A 6,000-nucleotide genomic window follows, 5' to 3' on the forward strand; every position below is an offset into this window, starting at 1 on the left:
TGCTATAGTGATGATAATAAAGTTCCTGCCTCAATTTGTGTGATAGAGGTTCCTAGCAGAACACTTGAAAAGGTAAGCTAATCTAAATGAAGGCACCGTTAGTCCTCAAAGCAAGCCTCTTCGAATTTAGTTCACAATTACAGGACTCCTCCATTGTTGGCAATTTTATTATATGCACATTATCATAATCTTCAAAGTGTGAGTAACAAATTACATAGCAGGGGCACCACTATTCTCTTTACAGAATAATGCCAGTAGACAAAGGATATGGACATTTCTAGCAATAATCAATGCCTAAATTAAAATCATTTCTCTATTAGCTGTGTGTGTGTGTGTGTCTCATTACAAATCTTTATTTTTCTGTGCTGTGATGGGTGTTGTTTTGCTTCCACGTTACGTCGTGATCTGCTCTCATTTTATCTCTGCATTGATGCAAACGAAATAGCTTTAAAGCAGACAGTTACCTGTCAAAATGGATGACTCATCAAAGCAATGTCAAAGATAAAACAGTATTACCTTCTATATGTGTTCTCCTACAGCAATAAATTTTGTAAAATAACATAATTTACTTTAAACCATTTGTGACGCTAAAGTCACTTCCCTAATAGCTGCTTTAGAAGAAATATATGCAAAATATCTGACAAAGCCAGAATGTCATTAAATACTATTCAGATAAATAAAATACAACAAAAATAATAAGCCTGCCACAAAGAGATAAACCCAATAATCATGAAAACAACAATGCTATGTGATGTGCATCTGGCGGGGGGAGGGGAGGAGGAAAACAACCTGGAACTTAGCGATTGGGGTATAACTAGAGGTAGCTAGATTTTCCCTCTTCTATCTATTTATTCCCAAAGTTTGTTCTGTGCTGCGTAGGGATCGATGAATGTGTTAATTTCAGATTTCTTTCAAGTTTCCTTGCTCATTTTCCTGGTCTTAAGTTTCTTCACCACACTTCCGCATCACAGTTTGCTCTTTTTTTTTTGTACAAGAAGCCCTCACAAAAATGTATTAAAACTGTTTAACGTACATTGCTCCTAATACAAACTGTTGACACTGTCCTTAGTAAAATGCCTTTTGCATATGTTATTTCACTAATAGATGCATTTGATGCACACTTACCTCTAATCATAGCTGTCAATTTACAGCCTTGAAAATAAGGGACCAGCAGCCTTGAAAATAAGGGACCAGCAGCCAAAATAAGGGACCTGCAGCCTCACCTGTTCCAGGCACTCCAGTCTTCCTGTCCTCCTGCAGTCTGGTCAAACTCATGCTGGTAGCTTCGAGAACACTGTCCAACCAACTTTGTAACCAGAGGTTCAACTGAATAGAATCTGAATCACATGCACCACAAGGCCTACGCAGCCTCAACTTAAGATGGCTCCCCGGCCTGGCTTTGCACTGCAAAGTTTGCAGCAGCACGTGCAACAAAATGGCCTCCAGCATTCAAAAAACCCCTCAGCTTGCATTAACTAGCCACACACAAGGCATGCAAGCTCCACCCCCCCAGTCGTTCTTAGACTTCTATTGGGTGAGCAACACAGCCAAGCAACACAGTTGGAGCCTCCCTCCTCTCTGGCCGGCAGGGAGGGAGGGAGAGGAGCTGCTTCCTTTGAAATTTAAGGGACATCATTTAAGGGACATTTAAGGGACATCTATCAATAAGGGACAGCAGCGGGACATGGCGCTGGAATAAGGGACTGTCCCTTCAAATAAGGGACACTTGACAGCTATGCCTCTAATATATGCATTTCTGTGCACATATTTTGGTTGCAGGAGTGCATTGCGGAATGGTGGAGAATTTCAAAGGACACCTACGTTTCCATTCATATGCTGTTTTGGGAAGAGCACATTTTGTCAGGCTCCATTGAAATGTGAACCCAACTAAATTTATCCCCACCCAGTCACATCATCCCTAATACTACGTTCCGCGAGGGATATGATGGCAGTCTCCTGGAATTCCAGAAAAAAAGCTGAAATGGTACCTGAACTGTGATATCAACACCTGTGGTGGAATAGCATCTTTTCCATACCTGAGACAGTAGACAGGCAGAACTCTGTACTCCAGTGTTTCATCATTGACCCTAACCATCTGCAGCCAGAAGTGGCTGCCCCACTTTGTCTAATGCAGGCATGGCCAAACTTGGCCCTCCTGCTGTTTGGGGACTACAATTCCCATCATCCCTGACCAATGGTCCTGTTAGCTAGGGATGGTGGGAGTTGTAGTTCCAAAACAGCTGGAGGGCCAAGTTTGGCCATGCCTGGTCTAATGCTAAGGCCAGGGTCTGGTTCTATTTTTCTTTAATTCCTGTTTATAAAGGACAATTCTATAATTCCAGGATGGGAGTATATGTATCATTCCTCTTTCTCCAGTTCACTTGCAACTGTTCCTCACAACGTTACCTATGTACACCTGCACACTGAAAAACACCACAAAAAGCAGTATTGATGTATTCATTCACATATGATTGGCTCAAGATTCTTTTGGTGCAGTGTTTTTCCTATGGACATGTATGGGTTAAATGCCAAAGTTTGTATCAAACATACATATAATCATATTAAGATCACTTCTTATTTCTGCAGTGTTTTTCAGTGCACACATATACACAGAGGGAAGAAAGTGAAACTGAACAGGAGGTTACAGTGAACAACAGGTGCACAGCATTATGAACAAAATTCAGAAAAAACAACAACAGAGAACAACTATGCAGCAGTTCTTCTCCAGATCAGAATTTCTGTAGGTATTCCTAACCCAACTGCCCATCTCCCTTTGTGTGGTTGCATGTGGCTAACTTTCAATGCACAGCTGCCATTTCAACAACAAGGTATTACCTGCTTTTATAAATCACCAACATAGCTCCTCCTACACATCAATATGGATTTTTTTTATTTGAAAAAAATGTTAGTAAAGGATAATTAAAAATTAAAGTTCAATGATAGTTCACATTTGAGTCATAAGGGCACAAACACTGTGTTTCAGAATATGTCACATACCAGGAGAGATCAAACAAATTAATGAAAGTGTCTGCCACAGTTAATGGGCATGATGTCAGTAAGCTTTTAATTAATATCTTTCAGGGATTTTTTTTTAAAATGAAAGCTCCTTTGTATCTACACTCATTAGGACTTAGTGCTCTACTAACCAAAAAGCAAAACCAGTTATGTTTTTCTTTTTTTAAAACCATAAAAGGGTAACTCTCTCCTGCATTCTCAGTAACAACATATGTTCTTTGGTCAAATGTGTGAAGCTTTAATCTGACCAGTGACATTCAGGTCATGAGTACACATATGGTATGCCATACAGGCTCAATTAACCATCCATCAATTTAATTGCATAATATATCAGTCCCTGTATTCCTTTACTACTTACACTGTAACTCTTACAGCAACAAGATACAGTTTGAAAATATATAAACAACAGCAACAATTTTCTGATGTTTGTTTATGTGAGATGGGCTATTAAGGAGAAACAATAATACAATTTATAAAGCTTTTTTTTTTTACTCTCAGTAAAGCATGTTGACAGCTAAACTGATCAGGAGCTGCTAGTTTTATAAATTATACTTATAATAAGCAAGCGTAGGTGGAAAGCAGGCTTAGAAGAAAATTACAGTGCTTCAGCTGATTCTAATCACATTAATGTAGGGATAAGGGGAAAAGAAGGTATATTATTTAAACATTATGTAAATTCTGAAGAAAGTTAACATGCTGCAAAAGTTATAAAGTAGTGACACTTTGAGATTGGTAACTTGAGTTTATGCAATCACTCCAGACATCAAATCATACCAAATTATACTTGACAAAAATACCAGAACGGTAGCATATCGATATGGAGCAGTGGTTGGTTGGGTGGGTGGGTAGGTGAGGGCTTGCATTTTAAAGCTGTGATCTCATTCAAAAGTTACATTTCCTTAAATTCAGCTGAAGCCATGTGACTGTGTGTCCGATTTCAGCCTAACCAGTTTAACAAAGAGGTCTGTGCATTCTAAGTTCTGCACACATGAATCTCTCACACATGTAAGTTATGCATTTCAGTGTAGGCATCAGATAAAAGTGTGGACCATCTCATTTCCTTGAAAGACACAGCAAAGCTATTCTGGGTAGGAAAGCACTTCCATGTGTGAAGGGACAGGCGATGGGTGGATGTGCGTACACATATATACCAATAATGTAAACTGTAAAACCTTAAAAGTTGCAACAACTATGTGTTTCTTTCTTTTAACTCAATCCAAAGTTTATTTACTTGCCCCCTTGGTTTTAAATCCAAACTGAAATGTGACTTAGAATTAAGTTCACATTACCAGCAATGCTTGAAGATCTTACAGACTTCAAGTTTTTATTTATTTATTTTTGTTTTCTCCCTATAAAACTGTTTGTAACCCTTCCAACTGTGGCCTTCATTTGCCAATTCTCTGGGTATAGCAACCAGTGCACAAAATCACAAACTGTCAGCCACAGGCCATAACATTATTGCAAGTTTCTTTTCCTTACATGAACCAGCTTCATACCACTGATATCGTTCCCTTTCTGCTGTTCCTTTGGGGGTGAAAATCATTCTGGTGTGATTTGTCTTTACTGACCTGCGGTTGTTGCCTAGAATCAGATCTTTCTTTCATTTTTTTTTTCCATGGAAGAACACCCAGTGCTGGATATTTTGCTTCTTAGCATTGCTTATTCAGCCAGAACATACCCAAGCTGTCTTTTCCTACAAAGTAAAAGCATCCCAACTGGGAAGTAGAGATTATTTAGCCACTGAAAAACTCTAAAAAAGAAGAAGTTTATTTTCCGTGTTATAAAATGGTGGTGGTGTTGAGGTATTTAATATCACGTGGAGAGTTGATAACTTTGATAAAAAGTTATCTAATCTAGCTTCAAAGCAATTATAATGAAAGGTGTGTTGGGCATGGCATGTCTTAGGTCTCACAATAAATAAATAAATCATGGCATATTGATGAAGGTCAAACACATGCTGGAATAAAGAAGCATTGAGAAGGGGCAAGGTGTCAACCTAATGAGTTCAAAAGTGAACAGGTATAATTCTTATATATTAGGCATTTTATACCCTCCTTCTTCCCTGAGTCCACTAAACTAGCCTTCCCTGTACCCCTGCTGGAACTAGAGACCAAATTGCAAACATGCTCTGGGTTATGGAGAAAGCTAGAGAGTTCCAGAAAAACATCTACTTCTGTTTCATTGACTACGCAAAAGCATTTGACTGTGTCCGCCACAGCAAACTATGGCAAGTTCTTAAAGAAATGGAAGTGCCTGATCACCTCATCTGTCTCCTGAGAAATCTTTATGTGGGACAAGAAGCTACAGTTAGAACTGTATATGGAACTACTTATTGGTTCAAAATTGGGAAAGGAGTACGACAAGGCTGTATATTGTCTCCCTGCTTATTTAACATATGCCAGACAAATTTAGATATATCTTTCTGTTTCAAGAAGTGGCAGAAAGATATATCTAAATTTGTCTGGCAGGGCAAAAAGCCCAGAATAAAATTTAAGATATTAACTGATGCAAAGATAGAGGGGGGTTTGCCCTGCCGGACTTAAAACTGTACTATGAATCGGCAGCTTTCTGCTGGTTGAAAGACTGGCTACTTCTTGAGAATACAGATATTTTGGATTTGGAAGGGTTTGATAATAGATTCGGTTGGCATGCATATATATGGTATGACAAGGTAAAAACTCATAAAGGATTTAAAAACCATATTGTCAGGAAAGCACTATATAATGTTTGGATTCGATATAAAGATTTGCTGGAAAATAAAACCCCTAGGTGGTTGTCACCAATGGAAGCTAAGGAGGTGAAAAAACTTAATATGGAATTGAAATGGCCAAAATATTGTGAAATATTGGAGCAAGAGAGTGGAAAAATCAAATTACAGAATTTTGAGAAAATGAAGTCTAAGGTACGAGATTGGCTGCATTACTATCAAATAATGGAAGTGTTCAAACAAGACAGGAAAATTGGCTTCCAGGTGGAGAGATCAAA

Source organism: Podarcis gaigeae, assembly GCF_964106915.1.
Source record: "Podarcis gaigeae genome assembly, chromosome: 7".
NCBI classification, from domain to species: Eukaryota; Metazoa; Chordata; class Lepidosauria; order Squamata; family Lacertidae; genus Podarcis; species Podarcis gaigeae.